This window comes from Saimiri boliviensis, chromosome 3, assembly GCF_048565385.1.
Source record: "Saimiri boliviensis isolate mSaiBol1 chromosome 3, mSaiBol1.pri, whole genome shotgun sequence".
In the NCBI taxonomy this organism is placed as follows: domain Eukaryota; kingdom Metazoa; phylum Chordata; class Mammalia; order Primates; family Cebidae; genus Saimiri; species Saimiri boliviensis.
Genome location: NC_133451.1, coordinates 111,017,555 through 111,038,731, shown reverse-complemented (window position 1 = coordinate 111,038,731; position 21,177 = coordinate 111,017,555). Strand labels below are relative to the sequence as shown.

At 35.8% G+C, this 21,177-nt stretch overlaps 1 long non-coding RNA gene across 1 annotated transcript in view; it reads left to right on the top strand.

The window, feature by feature from the left end:
- The window catches only part of LOC141583918 (uncharacterized), a 380,277-nt gene that overhangs the window by 67,612 nt on the left and 291,488 nt on the right, over positions 1-21,177 (top strand). The window contains exon 2 of the long non-coding RNA XR_012516752.1: positions 6,644-6,741. This is a non-coding gene — a long non-coding RNA (uncharacterized LOC141583918). The remainder of the gene's footprint in view (positions 1-6,643; positions 6,742-21,177) is intronic.

Below are 21,177 nucleotides of genomic sequence, written 5' to 3'. Positions count from 1 at the left end.
TGCTGGGTGATATACAGGTTGGGAAGTTATGGATATCTTCCTCTTAATTCTCTTAAATGTCGAATTTTTTTTCACTATAGTAGAACAAAAGGTCATCTGTTAAGAGTGAGCATTGGAGAAGATGTGAAGAAAGTTTGCCAAGAAGAGTGTATAAAATTGTAACCTACAAAATTAGAAGAATGCATGAATTAGATAAATATAATAATATCATTACATTATTAATCATGGCATAATAATAACAATACTACTAATCTCCCTTATCATGTCTGTTTTGATACATTTGAACATTTAAACAGAATATTCATCATGTTCGGCATTTTTAAAAAATGGTATAGAGAAACAAATAGCTAACTGGGATATGGTTTTGCCAAATATATCTGATTACATAACAGAGAGAGACAGATTAAGGAACAAGGGTGGTGGAGAGGGAGAGCCAGAATCAGAGTGAGAAGGGAAGCAAAAATGAGGAGCTAAGTCACTGTTAAGATTGCGGTTGGTAGAAATGTGGTTGGGAAAGTGTGTTTGTTTTGAGTAAGAATGACAATGAAATGAAAATTTGGATATTGAATATCGAATTCAATAATGACTATGGAAATCACATCATGGAGAGAGTGAGTCAGTGATCAAACCTATGCATAAAAGAAAGGTGGTGACCAGGAGATCTGATCACCAGGAGGTTCTTGATATCCACAGGCATAAGTTGCCACTGGGACAGGCCTATGGCCTGTATCTCAATGTAGCTGGGTGTTTGAAGGAGGAAGAAAAAGATGTGTTTGGAATCGGCTTTAAAGATCAAAACCAGGGAAGGTACTGACAACATTCAGACCCTGAGGTATACAGGGTATAAAAGTAAAAGAGCTTCTGCTTCTAAAAACCACAGCATGGTGAGAAAACTTTTCACAATTTCTTGGGGATTTGAAAGCCTCAGGTAGATACTCTCTGTTATTGGCATGGGCATTTTGAATGAAATGTATGCATATCTCCAAAATATATGATCTGTATATGAACTTACAGTAGAAATTAAGGGTATCCGCGTGATTTTACAGTTTCTGCTCTTGTGTGAAAGTCAAATATATTGCCTTTATCCTTATTTCTTAATATATCACTCAAATTCTTTATTTTCTTGTGACACAGCTCTCTGCAAATCTCATTGCTGGATAAAAGTAATCTCTTTATACAGTGAGAAATGGGGAAGAATTTTACTCTTCCAGTTCCCTTAGTTTAAGTGTTGTCTTTATTAAACTCTAATTTTTATAATAAACTATGATTGATTTTGTTTTCTGATTTTACAGCTTGTTACATATGTATCCCAAATTATCACTTAATGTGGTAATTTGGAATTTCATAGCAATTCAATTGCCATGACAATTTCTAACCTATTTATATTTTAAAATAGCTGACATGCATGTCAAAATCATTTTGTCAATCACTATTGCTACTAAAGACTTTTGGAGCAAACCACTTTATCAGTGCTGCACAAAAGTTAATAATCTTTCTGAGTTTAAGTTAAAGAAAATAGAGAAATAAAACAAAAAGTAAAAACATCATCATCCACGCCCTGTTCGTGAATCCCACTGCATATTGCAGAAATGCTCACTGCTGCCAGAGAGGATTTTTCAGATTTTTCATCAACTCTACATTTGTGTGTGTGTGTGTGTGTGTGTGTGTGTGTGTGTGTGTGTGTGTGTGTGGCAGCGGGGGTGGGGGGGTCTATTTCTGCTACTTTGAGAGGAAAACTATGTTATTTTCTTTTAAGCAAAACCCTTTAACTTTTATTCCAATAGCTAGTGGTACAAGTGGTTTTTGGTTACGTGGATTAACTGCAGTGTGCTAAAGTCTGGGCTTTTAGTGCACCTGTCATCTGAATAATATACAGTGTACCCAATAGGGATACTTTTTTTTTTTATCCCTAGCCCCCCGCCCCGCCACCTTGCCTTCTTCTGAGTCTCCAGTGTTTATTATACCAATCTGTATATCTTTGTGTACACGTAGCTTAGCTCCCACTTATCGGTGGGAACATGCAGCATTTGGTTTTCTATTTCTGAATGACTTACCTTAGAATAAGGGCCTCCAGTTCCATCAAGTTTTTGCAGAATACATCATTTCATTCTTTTTTATGGGCAAGTAGTACTCCATGGTATATAGATAAAGATATAGGTAGAGATATAGAGCTATAGTACATCTTCTTTATTCACCCATAGGTTAATGGACACTTTGATTGACTACACATATGCAATAGTCAATTGTCCTGTAATAAAGACATGTGTGCAGGTGTCTTTTTGATATAATGACTTCTTTTCCTCTGCATAGATACACAGTAGTTGGATTTCTGGATCAAATGATAGATCCACTTGCAAGTCTTTGAAAAATATCCATACTGTTTTCCATAAAGGTTGACTAATTTACCGGTTATATTTGGTCATTCATTCAATATTTATTGATATATTTGTGCCAAGGACTGGTGGCCAAGGGATAATAAATGTATACTCCTTCTGTTCTTGCATGTTGGTATCAGTTCAAGTTTTTAGTTGTAAGTGACAGAAATTATTGTGGTTGGCTTAAAAACAAAGGAATTTATCAAAATCACATTAAATTACTAATTTTCTCGAGGCTTGGGTACTGCTGAACCAGAAACAAGATCCAAAATTATGCCAGAGATGTATCACCAGCAGTAGAACTGCATTTTCATCATCCAAACCTCTGGCCCTGTGCATGGATCTCACTGAATATTGCAGCAATGTTCACTGCTGCCAGAGACGATTCTCCAACAACTCTACATTTGTGTGTGTGTGTGTGTGTGTGTGTGTGTGTGTGTGTGTTTGTGTATGTATGTGTGACTTTTGCATATTAATATGGTCTCACTGTCCCCACCCAAGTCTCATCTTGAATTGTAGTTCCCATAATTCTCATGTGTTGTGGGAGGGACCTGGTGGGAGATAACTGAATCATGGGGGTGGTTCCCCCATACTCTTCTCTTGGTAGTGAATAAGTCTTATGAGATCTGGTGGTTTCATAAAGGGAAAAACCCCTTTCACTGGCTCTCCTTTTCTCTCTTGGCTGTTGCCATGTTAAGACGTGCCTTTTGCATTCTGCTATTATTGCGAGGCCTTCCCAGCCATGTGAAACTGAGTCTGTTAAACCTCTTTTTCCTTACAAATTACCCAGTCTCAGGTATATCTTTATTAGGAGTGTGAAAACAGACTAATACACATACCATGAATGTATCTCATTTGGCAAAGCCTGAATCCAGGCTGTAAGGGAGTCTGGGAATGTGATAATTCTTAGCATCTTCAATGGAGAGGGAAAGTTACCTTCCTCCAAATAAACTCAAACGTGTCATAAGAAATCGATTCAAATATTAATGGCTAAAACAAATGCCAGATATGTGTAATAAAGTATCTCATTTCTTTGGGTTATTTTGCTCTTCCCTTTATGATCAGGTGATATTAGCTTTCTTTTTCATTATTACTTTTTTTCCCCTAAAAGAAATAATATTAATGGCTGATGTTTAACTCATTTTCACAGTAGAGAATATGCCATCTCATCATTCACCTACCACTTACATTTAATATTTTATTTCAAAGTTGATAAGCATTTTAATTCCATATTTTTAAAAGAATACTATAGATTATTACCATAAATAGAGAAACAAAATATTGTGCTATAAATTACAGTTACTTGAGGAAACAAATGTTATCGCATTTAGTTTCAGATGCTGTTGCCCATGAAATGTTCTTAGCCTGAGGTTGTCTCTCTCCTTTTTCATAGTCTTACTAGAGTATTTATTGTTTCTTTGTTCATTTTTGCCCCTTCCCAAAATACTCTAAAAGGCTTCATTTTTCTTCAAGATGCAGACTCAGAACTTACACTAATACCTAGTAGTCAGCAGATTCTCAATTTGTTGATTAAGGTAATTTATAAACTAGAAGATAACATAATTGGAGGAAATTTTTCTTTGTGTAGTTCACTGTGTTTTGGTGCCATGTATCATCTTTTACAAACATTGTGAGTAGAATGTTTTTAAATTGTGGAAACATTGATCCATGAGATTTGATACAGGATGTACTTAGCTCCTCATCCCAAGTAAAATATGAATTGCCAGAGAAATCATGATATGTAGGTTAAATTTATTTTTCGTGGACATTACAAGAATATAAAATCTGGTTATCTATTTCTCAATTTCCTGATGATTATGATTATGAAATATATGTTTAATTCTGGATTATTTATGTATGGCAATATTATACATCAATATGAACTTTTAAAACTTCCAGTTATTATTCCTTCATTTCTTTCTATGAAAAGAGTGAAAATTGGTAGTAAAGCCATAAGCCAGATAAATACAAATGCAAGGAAATACTTGGATAAGTGCGGTGGTAAGCACTAAATAAATCTTTTAAAGATAGTAAAAGTAACATATTTTCTAAAAGTAACTACTTTGAAAGGCAATTCCCATTGAATGTTTAGGTTGGTATGTTGTTAAGGTGTTAATTTTAGCACCTTAAAGCATCAACTTATACATTTAAAAAATGTATTATGTGAGTTTAATACTTTGCCTCTAAGTACTGCTAATATTAAATTAAGACAACTAAGTTTGTTAGAATATCAGCAATAATGAAGACACTGTGTGTAAATTGTGCCTACAGAAGTCACTACATTTGTTTAGTTATGCAATGTTTATAAGGTGGCTTAACTTAACTGAAACATGTTACATGTAGGTAACTGCAAGGACAGCCCTTTTTTGGAGTTTAAAGTAAGTTGGCTTTTGATTGCATATTTTCATAATTTTTCAGAATACCTTAAGAAAGAAAAAGACTACATTTTGTGAATTTGTCTCTGAATTGTTTTGCCAGTCTACTTAAATCCCAGCACATGTCAGACAACATAATAACTTGCACACAAAGAGTTGTTTATATAACTTGCTTGTGATGTGGTAGGTCCAAATTAAACAACTGAAAGAAACCCTTGACAGGAGATGCCAGGGAGCATTGTTTCTCCATAATAAATGCCATAATTTCATCACAGGTATATAATGGGAGCAAAACACCTTTACATATTAGTATGTTATTGTCCTTTAGAAAGATTGACACCTCATTAAGAAGACCTTGCCTACCTTTGACAAATCTTGCAAATGAATTGTCTCTTTATCCTCAAGCCATGTAACATATGAATTGCCAGAGAAATCTTTCAATATTATTTTCTCATTGCCCTCTTATCCATTCACATAAAACTAAAAGAATTGTTAAAAGAGGGAGCATATTGCAATGGAAGTTGTGGAAACTTGAAATTTGTCTGTTACTTATTTATGAAATTATTTAGTCTTACTTAAATATGTATCCTAATCTAAGATGTTAAGTTAAAATTTAAGCTTATGAAATTATTTCATTTCTCAAAGCCTCAGCTTCCTCACATGTAAAATAGAAATAATTTATGATAGATTTGTTCTTAGAATTAAGTGAGATACCATTTGAAAACCATCTAATATGTCTGAAAAACATCTAGCATGTGCCTGGCTCATTATAACTGGTAGATAAACAGGGGCTCCCTGCCCATTGTTCCTTAACACCCAAGGAAAGAGAGAGGATGTGTTCTAAATTAAACAACTAGCCAATATCCACCCAGGATAAGTGTAACTAGGATAGTCATTTACAGCCTTGCATATGCATAAAAGTTATTTGAAGAATTTTCAAAAAACTCAGGTGTTTAGATGTTACCTCAGACATCTCCCCCCCAAAATGCTCTTGAGAAAATAGTTATCAAACAAACAAAAACAAAACCCACAGTTTAGTTTAATAGGAGTTTACAGCACTAATTTTTAAATTATTAATATTCACTATGAGTCAGACAGACCATCTCAACTTATCTCTAAAAATATTAAGAAAAATGTACTGCAATTATATCTGGTTTTCAGGTAAGGAAACAGTCTCTCCAAGAGGTTAAATATTCTCATGACATTCACACAATGAATAAATAGTTAAGGAAAGCCAGATTCCAGTGTCTGTGAATATAGTGAGTATGCTACACTGTATGGACACTAATAAGAAGAATTAGCTAAGAATATATACCCAAAGGAACAGAATTGCCTAAGCGGATTTTCATTTTATATTTTTCCTCAGTGGCAACTGTGTTAGCTAAGACCACTGTTTTACTCCATTCATTTCCAAAGACACATACCTACCTTATGAACTGCTGCAACTTTGCTTACACTAGAGAATAAAATGCTTCCTTCTCTTCCTTCTACTTGTATTTTGAATTATTTAATCCTATTGTGTTTTAGATCTCCACTGGTAGTTTGCACATCTCAGTTTTTTATATTTGCATATATTAGCCTCTTCAAACAGGCAATAATTTTGGGCAATCTGACCAAATTTGTTGTATCCATAATTATCTCCCTCTCAGATTACCTCATTGCCTCCACACTTTATGATTCAAAAATATGTGTATCATTGAGTCAATAGCTACTGGCAACAGTCATTACCTCAAATTGTTAAACCCAGTGATTATTTGAAGTCTTTGTCTTAATTGATATTTTTGTGGCAGTACTTGATCTCATTTTCTTTAAGCATTATCCTACATATATTTCTTCTTCTTCTTCTTTACTTCTTTTTCTTTTTTGAGATGGAATTTTCTTTTTGTTGCCCAGGCTGGAGTTCAATAGCACGATCTTGGCTCACTGCAACCTCCACCTCCTGGGTTTAAGTGATTCTCCTGCCTCAGCCTCCAGAGTAGCTGGGATTACAGGTATGCACCATACCTACATAGATTTCTTAAATACCTCTGGATGTCTCATAAAGTCAGTATTTGTGGTTTCCAGATGTGTACAACCTAAGTCCTCCTGAGCATCCTATTCTATATGGCCTTAGAGTTTGTGCCATTTCCAGTCTCATCATTAGTCATCTATATTCTCTATACGGTGAAACACATGGCCTGCCCATGCAAATGCTCAACTTAAAAATCTTTAAGTCCTGCTAATCTCTTAAATCCTGTAACTACTTCCAACCCAAAGTTCATTTTATCACACCTTTAACACAATTGTTTTGGTTTTCTTATTTTCATCTTCACTGCTAGTGACTAACTGTAACACAAGATAGTTGCTTAATACATATTTATTTGAAAATGAATAATTAAATGAATAAATAATACATGATTAAGAGAATATTATTTCTTTGAATTTATTTATAATAATGGTGTTTTTTTTGCAAAGAAAAGTTTGAATCTTTCACTCAATGATTTGCAGCAAGTCAAGTAAGAACACTAGGATATCTCCTTAAACACTCAATACTGCAAGTATAATATTTTGGAACAGGAGGGTGGAAGAAACCGATTATCTATTTTATTGCAGACAGATACATTTTTAGGAACATGCTATTGAATGTATTAGTAAACATATCGTTTCCAGTTCTGTTTGAGAGAAAATAAATTAAAACTGATCTTACATGCAAATGCAAAGCAATTTTTTTTTCTTGAAGGAATAGGAAGAAATTCGTGACTTGAGTTAGAAAAACAAAGGTTTATCGATCCTCAGTTTATTATTTTTATCTTCAATTGATTGGGAATGGCAAGGAGATTGGATAAAATCAGTCACTAGTAAGTTTTGCCAAACTTACTTCTGTCTTCGTCTGTGCATCTGTTGAGCATCTTGTGTGGCTGTGTGGTTGGTTTATTTAATGGTTTCTGCCAGTTTTCCCTTAACATGTATTGAGTCAAATATTCCTCAGTATCTGCACTCCCTTCATAATACAAGAGGTCATTATAATGAATTTTTACTTACTCAAGTTCTTATTTGTTTGATTCTACAAAAATATGCTTAGGAAACGATCTCTTGTTTATCTTTCTCATTTCCCACCCTTTTCTTTCTCAATCTTTCCTTAAAAATTTATTCATGAATCATTTGAAAAAAAGGAAAGCTTATTAAAATCCTTGATGTTTGCTGGGAAATCTCTCTCACAAGTCCATTAAGTTTACATTTTTTATTTCTTACCCTAATACATGCTTCTGACCAGGCATAGTGGCTCATGCCTCTAATTTCAGCACTTTGGGAGCCTGAGGTGGGAGATCACTTGAGGCCAGGAGTTTGAGACCAGCTTGCACAATATAACGAGATTCTGTCTGTACCAAAAAAAAAAAAAAAAGAATAGATGGCATGGTGTGTACACCTCTAGATCCAGCTACTCAGGAGGCTAATGTGAAGGATCATGTGAGCTCAGGAGTTTAAGGCTATGATGAGCTATCATCACATCACTGCACTCCAGCCTGGACAACAGAACAAGATCTTGTTTCTTAAAATAAATAAATAAATACATAAAAATTTTGCATTCATCTGAATTCTTGATCATATAGATAATTGTAGGAGTCATTAAATATTAACTTCTTTCATCAAATAACAAAATCAGTAGTTCAGTCCTTTCATAAAGCCTCCAAAGTCTTTTTCATTAGAGAGAGCTGAGACATGGATGCCTCAGCACAACTGGGGTAAAAGTGAACTTAACAGAATTCTTTAAGCCATTAGAAAACCTTATAAAAATCTTCTCATCAACTTAGATTTTTAAACTTCTTGTCTAAATATAGGAAACTACATAAGTAATTTTGGGAAAATATTTCATGCTTTCCTGTTTTAAGCAGTAGTTATTCATTTAATATTATTTGTAAATTACTGATTTTGAGCAAGTCACTGATCTGCTGGGCATCACGTATATGTGAAAAATAAGCAATACAGTTCCAACTAATGTGGCACTCATTGTCTAATGTAGGAAGGGAGGTATTAATTAATCATGTAAATAACTACAATTAAAATTAAGATGAATTTTTTTAGAACAATTTTATTTTAAAATAGATCTTGGTAACAATGAAATACCAAAAGCTGGTCATTATAGTAAAAAGAATAGTTTAACGTTTTTTCCTGAAAATACAAATTATCCCTATAATATACTGGACAAAGGAGAGGTGTGTAGTTGATGATAACTTACACAGCACATGCTTATTACTTGTCTCCCATGTGTCAGGCACCTCTATATTCTGTAGCTGCAGAAGTGAATCAAAAATGACTCTCCCTGTTGTTAGGGCAGTAGTCTAGTCAGAGAGATCATAACAGGCTCTCCTTGATTGAGCTGAGATCTAAAAGAAGTGTTGGCTAAAACAAGATGAAAGTGGTGGGGTTAGGAGAGAAAGTGTCATAGACATAGACAATACTATGTAAAAAGGAAACAAATGCCTGGAGTATAGAGAGAAAGGATAGAGTGGTTAAAGTTGCAGATGGAGAGAAAGATGCACAGACTATGCAGAGCCTTACATAGTGCCTTAAGCAGATTTGTTTCCACCTTAAAAGCAATGGAAGACAATTCTTTTAAAACATGACTAAGGTTGCTTTTCTTTAACTTATTACTGCTTGCAGTGGAGCAAGCAGATTGGAAAATGTTGAAATGGTTGTAGAGAAACCCTCCAGCACAATGCCATATTTGGTAAAGTGAGATATGATGATGGTTGGGATAAGAATGTTGGTATTAGAGTTGAGAGAACCACAGAGATTTGTAATAAATCTAAAACAACAATGACAGGATTTGGAATATATTGGATGCAGATATAAGACAGATGGTGTCAATATGATTCTTAATTTTCAGATTCATACTGCCAGACAAATGGGACTGACATTCCCTGAGAGATGAAATATCAAAAAAGGGATTTAATTCTGTGGGTCAAAGAAGAAAATTAGAATTTTATCTTTTGAATAGGTTCTGTTTGAGGGGTCTTTCACATATTTCATTTGACGTGCTACATAGATGTTTGGCTATCCAGGCTTGGAATTTGGAGCAGCTATAAGTATGGGAAAACCATTCAGTGCCTTTATGTTCTCCAAAATATCTAATTTCTGCCTATTTTAAATTGCTATATATTGTCTTAAAGTAGTTTTATAGTGGCTATTAATTTTTCTGTCTAGATTTTATGTATTATCAGTATAAGGGTCTATTTGATATGAGCTATTCTAAGAGTATTGGAAATAGAAATACAATTAATTTTGTATTTTTTAAATATATTTTTATTGTACTTTAGGTTCTGGGGTACATGTGCAGATTATGCAGGATTGTTGCATAGTTACATTACATGGCAATGTAGTTTGCTGCCTCTATCCCCCTGTCACCTATATCTGGCATTTCTCCCCAGGTTATCCCTCTCCAACCCTTCTAGCCCCAGCTGTCCCTCCCCCACACCCCCTCAACAGACCCCAGTGTGTGATGCTCTACTCCCTGTGTCCATGTGTTCGCATTGTTCAACACCCGCCTATGAGTGAGAACATGTGGTCTTTGATTTTCTGTTCTTTTGTCAGTTTACTAGAATGATGGTTTCCAGATTCATCCATGTCCCTACAAAGGACACAAACTCATCATTTTTTATGACTGCATAGTATTCCATGGTGTATATGTGCCACATTTTCCTTGTCCAGTCTATCATCGATTGGGCATTCCAGTTGGTTCCAGGTCTTTGCTATTGTAAACAGTGCCGCAATGAACATATATGTGCATATGTCTTTATAATAGAACAATTTATAATCCTTTGGGTATATACCCAGTAATGGGATTCCTGGGTCAAGTTGAATTTCAATTTTAGATCCCTGAGAAATTGCCACACTGTCTTCCACAATGGTTGAACTAATTTACACTCCCACCAACAGTGTCAAAGTGTTCCTATTTCTCCACATCCTCTCCAGTGTCTGTTGTCTCCAGATTTTTTAATGAACACCATTCTAAGTGGCCTGAGATGGCATCTCAATGTGGTTTTGATTTGCATTTCTCTAATGACCAGCGATGATGAGCATTTTTTAATATGTTTGTTGGCCTCATATATGTCTTCTTTTGAAAAGTGTCTGTTCATATCCTACACCCACTTTTGAATGGGCTTGTGTATTTTTTTCTTGTAAATCTGTTTTAGTTCTTTGTGGATTCTGGATAGTAGCCCTTTGTCAGATGAGTAGATTGCAAAACTTTTTTCCCATTCTGTTGGTTGCCAATGCACTCTAATGATTGTTTCTTTTGCTGTGCAGAAGCTCTGGAGTTTACTTAGGTCCCATTTGTCTATATTGACTTTTGTTGCCAATGCTTTTGGTGTTTTAGTCATTAAGTCCTTGCCTACACCTACGTCCTGAATGGTTTTGCCTAGGTTTTCTTCTAGGGTTTTTATGGTGTTAGGTCTTATGTTTAAGTCTTTAATTCATCTGGAGCTAATGTTAGTATGAGGTGTTGGAAGGGGTCCAGTTTCTGCTTTCTGCACATGGCTAGCCAGTTTTCTCAACACCATTTATTAAACAGAATCCTTTCCATATTGCTTGTTTTTGTCAGGTTTATCAAAGATCAGATGGTTATAAATGTGTGGCATTTCCTCAGAGGTCTCTCTTCTGTCCATTGGTCTATGTCTCTGTTTTGGTACCAGTACCGTGCTGCTTTGATAACTTTAGGCTTGAACTATAGTTTGAAGTCAGGTAGCATGATGCCTTCAACTTTGTTCTTTTTGCTTAGGATTGTCTTAGCTATTCAGGCTCTCTTTTGGTTCCTTATGAAGTTTAAGGTGATGTTTTTCCAGTTTTGTGAAGAAGGTCATTGGTAGCTTGATGGGGATAGCATTGAATCTATAAATTACTTTGTGTAGTATGGCCATTTTCATGATGTTGATTATTCCTAACCATGAGCATGGAATGTTTTTCCATCTGTTTGTGTCCTCTTTCATTTCCTTGAGCAGTGGTTTGTAGTTCTCCTTGAAGAGGTCCTTTACATCCTTTGTTAGTTGTATTCCTAGGTATTTTATTCTCTTTGTAGTAATTGTGAATGGGAGTTTGCTCTTGATTTGGCTCTTTGTTAGTCCGTTATTGGTTACAGGAATGCTTGTGATTTCTGCACATTGATTTTGTATCCTGAGACTTTGTTAAAGTTGCTTATCAGTTTAAGGAGATTTTGAACTGAGATGATGGGGTTTTCTAAATATACAATCATGTCATCTGCAAATAGAGACAATTTGACATCCTCCTTTCCTAATTGAATATCCTTTATTTCTTTTTCTTACCTGATTGCTCTGGCTAGCACTTCCAATACTATATTGCATAGGAATGGTGATAGAGGGCATCCTTATCTAGTGCCAGATTTTAAAGGGAATTCTTCCAGTTTTTGCCCATTCAGTGTGATACTGGCTGTGGGTTTGTCATAAACAGCCTTTGTTATTTTGAGATATGTTCCATCGATACCTAGTTTGTTGAGAGTTTTTAGCATAAAGGGGTGTGAATTTCGTTGAAGGCCTTCTCTGTATCTATTGAGATAATCATGTGATTTTTGTCTTTGGTTCTTTCTATGTCATGGATTACATTTATAGACTTGTGTATGTTGATCCAGCCTGGCATCCCCAGGATGAAGCTTATTTGTTCATGATGGATAAGCTTTTTGATGTGCTGTTGCAATTGGTTTTTCAATATTTTTTGAATATTTTTGCATCTTTGTTCATCATGGGTATTGGCCTGAAGTTTTTATGGTTGTTGAGTCTCTGCTAGGTTTTAGTATCAGAATTATGTTGGTCTCATAAAATGATTTGGGAAGGATTCCCTCTTTTTGTATTGTTTGGAATAGTTTTAGAAGTAGTGGTACCAGCTCCTCTTTGTACATCTGGTAGAATTAGGCTATTTCCAAACCAATAATAATGAAAACACAACATACCAGAATGTCTGGCTCACATTAAAAGCAGTGTCTAGAGAGAAATTTATAGCAATAAATGCCCCCAGGAAAAGTGAGGAAAGATTTTAAATTGAAACCCTATTGCCAAAATTAAAAGAGCTAGAGGAGCAAGATCAAAAACACTCAAAAGCTAGTAGAAAACAAGAAATAACTAGATCAGAGCAGAACTGAAGAAAGTAGAGACACAAAAAAAACCCTTCAAAAAAAAGTCAGTAAATCCAGGAGCTGATTTTCTGAAAAGATCAACACAATATACAGACTGCTCTCCAGATTAATAAAAAAGAAAAAAGAGAAGAATCAGATAGATAAAATAAAAAAAAAAGATAAAGGGTATATCACCACCGATTCCACAGAAGTACAAACTACCATCAGAGATTACTACAAACAACACTATGCACATAAACCAGTAATCCTGTAAGAAATGGACAAATTCCTGGACACTTGAACCCTCCCAAGACTAAACCAGGAAGAAGTTGAAACCCTGAATAGACCAATAACAAGGGCTGAAGTTGAGGCAGTGATTAATGGCCTACCAATTTAAAAAGTCCAGGTCCAGACCTAACTTTTTCTTAATTATTTCAGTAGTTTTAGGCTAAAATGTGAGTTTTCAACATGTCACAAGTCTTCAAAAAGGTTTCCTATATTATTATTCATTGAAAAAATCCACATGTCAGTCAACGCAGTTCAAGTTGCCATTGTTCAAGGGTCAACTGTATACTGTTTTAAGCTGTTGAATTTATGGCATTGTGTTAATCAGGTTTTGGTATTTGAAATTGGGCTGTGGGTACAATGGAGATCTAAAATGGTGGGGAAGTTCTGGAACTGCGAAGTGAATGGAGAAAAATTTTGAGAAGTATATTAGAGAAAACCTGACTCACTTAGATTAGGCCTAACTCTTCATCAGACTGCTAGTGATAATCTGTACTCTAAAGATGCTACCCCAGTGCAGGCTCAGAAGGAAGTGAGGAATATGTTATCACAACCAGAGGAAGGAAGTTACTTGTTAAGTAGTAGCAGAAAGCTTAGTGATATTGTGACCTGCAGTTATGCAGAAAGTAGAATCTATAAGGAAAGAACCTGGCTACAGCTAGGGAGATTTCTGAGTAAAATTTTAAAGTATGTGCCCTCTGTCTTTTCACTGCTTATAGCAAAATAGGAGAGGAAAGAGATAAACTGAAGGAAGACCTTTTAAACAAAAAGGAATGAGTCTAGATAATTTTGTAAGTTCTCTGCCTCTCCAGATGACAAAATGTTAAGTATCAGAAATATCTGCCAAAACTACTATAGAGAAGGACTGAGTGTATGACTATAACCTTTCATTAAAATTTCAGATTGATCAGAAGATCAAAGTAGTCAGAACAGAAAGGACCTTTTCAAGAGAGTAAGAACATGCCTCACATTTCTTTTTACTCAACCCAGAGGGCGTCTAGAAAGCTTGAGGGTATTGTCTCTCAGCCACTTCAGCAGAAGCCTAAGATAGAGATAGGATTATCTCAAAAAAGATCTGCGAATGTGGCTTTTATTTAATGGACGGAAATTTTGTGAAATCCCAAGACCCACAAAGATGTTGAGAAATTCATTTCAGCAGAAATACTGCCAGTTCTGATAGAAATAGACTGAGAGAGTACAAAACGTTTGGAGGTTTTGGGCCCACAGAAATTCTACTGGCAGTAAGAAGGCTATTAAAACCACTCAGTGGCAAATGTGTACTAGTCTCCATGAAAAAGGAAGGATGACTCAGAAGACAGAAACAAGAGCCCACACAACTCAGCCAAGAGTCAGTGAGAGTTACTTTCTGACATTGAAGACTAATTAAGTGTAATATAGCACTTGTCTACTGTGTTTCAGACTATGATGGCCAGTGACTCCTTTTTACTTCTTATTTACTCTCTTTTTGAAATGGAATATTGATATTTGTCCCCTCCATATCTCATGTTGAGATGTGATCTCCCGGCTGGGTGCGGTGGCTCATGCCTATAATCCCAGCACTTTGGGAGGCCGAGGTGGGCAGATCCAGAAGTCAGGAGTTTGAGACCAGCTTGGCCAATACAGTGAAACCCCGTCTCTAATAAAAATTAAAAAAAATATATCTGGGTGTGGTGTCAGGTGCCTGTAATCCCAGCTACTCAGGAGGCTGAGGCAGGAGAATCACTTGAAACCAGGAGGTGGAGATTGCAGTGAGCTGAGATTGTGTCACTGCACTCCAGCCTGGGCAACAGAGCTACACTCCATTAAAAAAAAAAAAAAAAAAGAGATGTGATCCCCAGTGTGGAAGCTGGGGCCTAGAGGGAGGTGTTTAGGTCATGAGGGCAGACTCCTCATGAGTGGTGTGGTGACCTTCCCATGGTAATCAATGAGTTCTCACTCTGTGAGTCCCTATGAGAGATGCTTTTTTAAAAGAGCATGATGTCACCCCTCCCTCTCTGGTTTCCTTTCTCATCATGTGACATATTAGCTCCCTCTGTCCTTCCCCCATGATTGGAAGCTTTCTGAAGCCCTCACTAGAAGTAGATACTGGAGCCATGCTTCATATGCAGCTTGCAGAACTACGGGCCAAGTAAATTTCTTTCCTTTATCAATTACCAACCCTCAGGTATTCTTTTATAGCAGTGCAAACAGACTAATACAAATCTACGACTGCTATCCCATGTCTTTCTCTTCATCGTTTGGAAAGTTGAGAGCTGATAGTTTGTCTCTTTAATGGAGGCTGGGGTGGAGAGAGAGAGAGAGAAAAGCCTTGCCCTATGATCTGTATAAACACAGATGATACAGATGATACAGTATGATCATTCCTAGAGGACTCATTCACGTCTGATTTAGATGAGGACATTTTAAACTTTGAGCTGATGAGATATAGATTTAGATGATGAGATTCTGGCAATTGAGCCATTGTTATAATGATATGCAACTTTTGAGAGTCTTGGGAGAGAGTAAACATACTTTGCATGTGGGAGAAAAGTAAATTGAGGGTGGATTGTAATAGGTAGAATTCTCAGACTTCCCCCAGATTTGAGCTCCCTGGGGTACATGCCTTGTGTAATCCCCTCCTCTTGAGTGTGGGTCGAACTCTTGAGTATGACGAGAAATCATTTCCAAAATTAGGTTCTATTATACGGAAAAAGTGAAGGGATTTTGCAGATGCAATTGAGGTCCTTTTCTGTTTGCTTTGAGTTAATCTAAAGGTGATTATTTTGGGTAGGCTTAGACAAATCAGTTGGGCTCATAAAAGAGGTTCTAGAAGTCAGTGCCTCTCTTTCATGCTGTTTTTGATACAGGAAACTGCCGTAACTTCTACAGTTGCAAACACGCACACACACACACACACACCCCCCCCCACAAAAAAACTAGTTATAGAAATAAATATGAGATTGAGAGAATAACTCAAGCCTCAGGTGAGACCCTGGCCATGGCTGTCATCTTTATTTCTGTCTGGAATAACAAAAAAGTTAGAGATCTTCATAAATTTTAAGAAGAGAATTTATTCCTTATAAGAGATTACAGCCTGCAAGAGGGCCATTCTTTTTGACTTTATTTCTTTTTTTGAGATGGAGTTTTACTCTGTTAACCAGGCTGGAGCGTAATGGTGCAATCTTGGCTCACTGCAACCTCCACCTCCCAGGTTCAAGACATTCTCATGCCTCAGCCTCTTGAGTAGCTGGGATTACAGGCACCTGCCACCATGGTGGGCTAATTTTTGTATTTTTAGTAGAGACAGGGTTTTGCCATGTTGGCCAGACTGGTCTCTAACTCCTGATCTCAGATGATTTGCCCACCTCAGCCTCCCAAATTACTGGGATTACAAGCATGAGCCACTGTGCCCAGCCAAGGGGGCCATTCTGACAGGCTGGGAAGCACAGCCTCTGGCTGAAACCCAAAAGCAAGCATGTGAAAGGTAGGGATAGTGGAACAGGGATTTATGTTGATTGGGTTGGCCAAGTATACATATTTAACATATTATATGAGGAGCTTAGAATATTCATGAAGAGTGTCCTAACACATGTGTACTGAATAAACATGCATCTTACATATAAGCCATGTCCACTTTGGGATGAAGACTTAACATTTAAATGTATTACAGTTCACTTACAGTTCACGTTACCTAGAAACATGAAGCAGGGACATGAAAGCATTCAGTCCTCTGTGTGCCTTCCATGCTGTCACATGTGTCCCTGCTTCATAAATTATAGGGAACTATAAATAAACTATAATACATTTAAGTGTTAACTGTTCACCCCAAAATCAACATGGGTCCTATGTAACATGCATGTTTCCTCAGCCAAAATCATACCATGGCTGGAGGTTTATTCTCAGCAGAAAGTTGTGAAATCAGTCTCTTGTTCAATCAAAATTGTAGTTATGACTTTGAAACTCAGGCAGGGGCAAGGGGAGTGGTCAGTTAGTCAATGGGGCTGGCAGTGGTTGAGCTGCAATTGTTTGAACATTGCTTATCTCAGAGCCACCAACACTTTAGATGCTAGAGAAAAAGAGAAAGATTGTAGCAGTGCAAGTCTAGTCTGTGACTTAACCCTTGCCTGGCATGACTTTAGCTCTTATCCATAATTTGGAATCTTACTTTCATACATAGTCTGTTCTTTCTGTCTTATGATCTCTATTCTAACATGAATGCTGCTCAGTTGTGTTTCAACTGCAAAAGGAGTGTCTAACAAGGCATAGTAGACCTTCCATCTAGTCATGACTGGGAGCTCAGTTTTGAAGGTTTCTCTGTTGTCCCCTTGTCCATGAGGGGCTACATTTGGCTTAGGATTTTATTTTTAGTTCTACTTTACTTTTCACTTGTGAGACCCTGTGCAGACATCACCTGTAAGGTATACCAGGACTAGACTCACGAAAACTGTGAAATAATGCTTGAGTCATGTAAGTGTGTAGTAATTTTTTATGCATAAATAAATACATATTGGATTGCTATAATAACTTGTTTACTGTTTTTTCTGGGGCAAGTATATATTTTCTTCCATTCTTTTCCCTATAATGCAACATATTATTGCTATAACCACAAATTAAATATTATGGTAGTTTCTGCTTAGAAGTCTTCAATAGCTTTACATTGAACTGCAAATAAATCTTACCTATGAGAAAGCTACAAAGACCATGGCATTCTAGTTTTGGCTAATTTACTCAAATTTAGATTCAACTACTCTCTTTTTCTTTTAATGATTAAAATACAAATTACATTCCTTCAATTATCTTAATTCCAGAGAAGGGCCTTCTCTTATGTTATTCTCTATGTCAGAAATAAATTTTCTAATAATTTAAGATTTTAAAGAATAAAATTGTTAATTCTATTTCTCTGCTTGTTATCAACTCTTTTCCCTCCATAGAACCTTGGGTCGTTTGGCTGTTTATTGTCAACTTTCAGAAAGCCTTTCCTATCTCACTTTGTAACCAAATATGCCTCAACAATTAAAAACAGGAAACAAAAAATCTTCCTTGTATTCTGTTCTGTGTTTTGTATCACCTACAACTACTCGTTATTACTGATTTCATTTTACTGTTGTTCTCTGGGTGATGCTGTAACTATGTGTCTTGTCTTTCATATTCGTAACTATATTTAGTTGCTCCCCAACTTAAAATAGTGTTGTCTTGATAAACCAATCAGAAATTAAAAATATATTTAATACACCTAACCTACTAAGCATCATACCTTAGCCTAGCATAGCTTAAATATGCTCATAAAACTTATATTTGCATATAGTTGGGCAAAATCACATAACACAAAGCCTATTTTATAATAAAGCATTGAGTATCTCATGTAATTCATAGACTACTGTTCTAAAGGTGAAAAAACAGAATGGTTGTCTGGGAACTTGAAGCGTGGTTTTTACCGAATGTGTGTCATTTTCACATCAGCAGAAAGCTGAAAAATCGTTTAGGTAGAACCATTGAAAGTTGGGAACCATATGTAAGAAAAAGTATATTTGAATTGAATGAAATTAATTCAATTGATGATGTTTCAAGACAAATAGTGGTTTTTCAAAACAAACACCACTATTCCTAATACTGAAATCAGAGAGAATGTTGCCTATGGACCTTGACAAAACAGCGTGCTAATCGTAGTGGATAATATTCTCAAAAATTGCCTTGGCGTCACTAGAATCATGTTTCTTCTAATGTCATTTAACATAGGCTGATGGTATCTTGCAAACTTCTGTTTAGTAAAAGGTGCTTCTCCTGCCAGATGATAATTAATGTGATTCTATATACATGTCAGGTTTATCTATACTTAATCAAAGAGTGAATTGTCCTGAATCTCAATGAACTGATAGTGTAGGCCTTTATAAAGTTTTTAACATTATTACTCTCATTTAAGGATGTAGTTAGCATTGATAACCAGAAAAAAAGTAAAGTTTTTAATATTGTTAATTAAAAATGGAACACCTTGATTTAGAAAGTGATGATATTGTTGACACTTTTAAATTAAAATTCAAAATAACTAATGCCTGCCTCAATCGCTCTAAGAAAGTGGATCAAAAGATATTTATAATAAGTTAACTTCATCATCAAAAAGTAAATTGAGGTTAGTTCAATCTAAGAAATCAAACGAAGAGGGTCTTAGTGTCACAAAACTAAAGCAATGGTCTGCGAATATTGTCAATACATGTTAATATCAGTAAAACTTTGAACACACATATCTATTACTGCTCTATTATTTATTAATACACGCATACATGGCTCTGCTAATACAAGGTGAAGATGGTGTATATTTCAAAAGGGATTAACATCTTAGAATAAAAATATAAAAACAAAAATGGGATATTTAAATAAATCTATTATGTAAAGTAATTTATTTCTTTACAAAACCTTTTGTATTCTAAAATGTTTTTGTGTTTTAGACATTTGGTTGATACTGGGCATCAACATCAGCTTAGACCCTATGGTGTGGTATGTGTGCACCTAACAAAGGTCACCCTTAACAATGAAAACAATTGAAATCTACATTTAAGGAGACATTTTTTGTAATATTTAATATTTTGGCAGGCTTTCTTTCAGATCTTCCTATATTGGTATTATGTTTATTTTATACTATGTTGAGAAATATCTAATTTAAAAAAATTTACGGCCAGGCGTGGTGGCTCAAGCCTGTAATCCCAGTACTTTGGGAGGCCGAGGCGGGTGGATCACAAAGTCAAGAGATTGAGACCATCCTGGTCAACATGGTGAAACCCCGTCTCTACTAAAAATACAAAAAATTAGCTGGGCATGGTGGTGCATGCCTGTAATCCCAGCTACTCAGGAGGCTGAGGCAGGAGAATTGCCTGAACCCAGGAGGCGGAGGTTGCAGTGAGCCGAGATCATGCCATTGCACTCCAGCCTGGGTAACAAGAGTGAAACTCCGTCTCAAAAAAAAAAAAAAAAAAAAAAAAATTTACATCCAGTTGCACTCACATTATTGATATATTTAATTTGCCATTCTTGTGTAAGTAAAATTAAGTCATTTGACTATTTTATGATTTTTATGATGAAATTGTTTGGCTAAATTTGAAAATGCAATTTACATATATTTTTTCTTTCTTTCTTCTTCTTCTTTTTTTTTTTTTTTGATATGGAGTTTTGCTCTTATTGCCCAGGTTGGAGTGAAATGGCATGACCTTGGCTCACTATAACCTCGGCCTTCCTGGTTCAAGCAATTCTCCTGTCTCGGCCTCCTGAGTAGCTGAGATTACAGGCACTCACCATCATGCCAGGCTAATTTTTGTATTTTTAGCAGAGACAGGTTTTTGCCATGTTGGCCAGACTGGTCTTGAACTCCTGACCTCAGGTGTTTTACCTACTTCAGCCTCCCAAAGTGCTGGGATTACAGGCATGAGCCACCCTGCCTGGGCTACATATTTTCTTCGTGATCTATTGAAATCTGCTAAGGAAATTTAGAGTGAGAGTGCCACTACCATGTGTCATCTGTGATACGTTACCATCTGAAATAGGCCAAGTGTGGATGTCTGATTATTTGGCTAAATATCAATAAATACTTATATTGTTCTTATATATAAAATATCAATATGAATTGATATTCTAATATTTTACTTTTTCTACAGTTTGATGAACAGAGTGATACAGATCATGAAGCATATATCACTCTGTAAGACAAACAATAGCCTTAAAGTGGAGGAAGCAATAACATTACCTGGGTATCAATCAATAGTGTGCATTTTTTAAAATCCAAATTCTCAGTATGCCCCTCCAGAGACTTTTAACTGGAGCCATACTGTCTGCTTTATTAACACACAATATAGGTAATTCTGATGCAATGAAAAATATTTTTAAGCACAATTTGTGAAGTATTGCTACAGTGCTGTTGAAGTCACAAAAACATAGTTTTTATGTAATCAGTGGTTTGAGGGAAAGTACTATAGACAGTTGAAATACTAATTAAGAAGCTATAGCAATGGAATAGTGAGAAATAATAAATCTCTGTATTAAAGGAATTACTATTGTGCTGTAAGACCAAGTATGC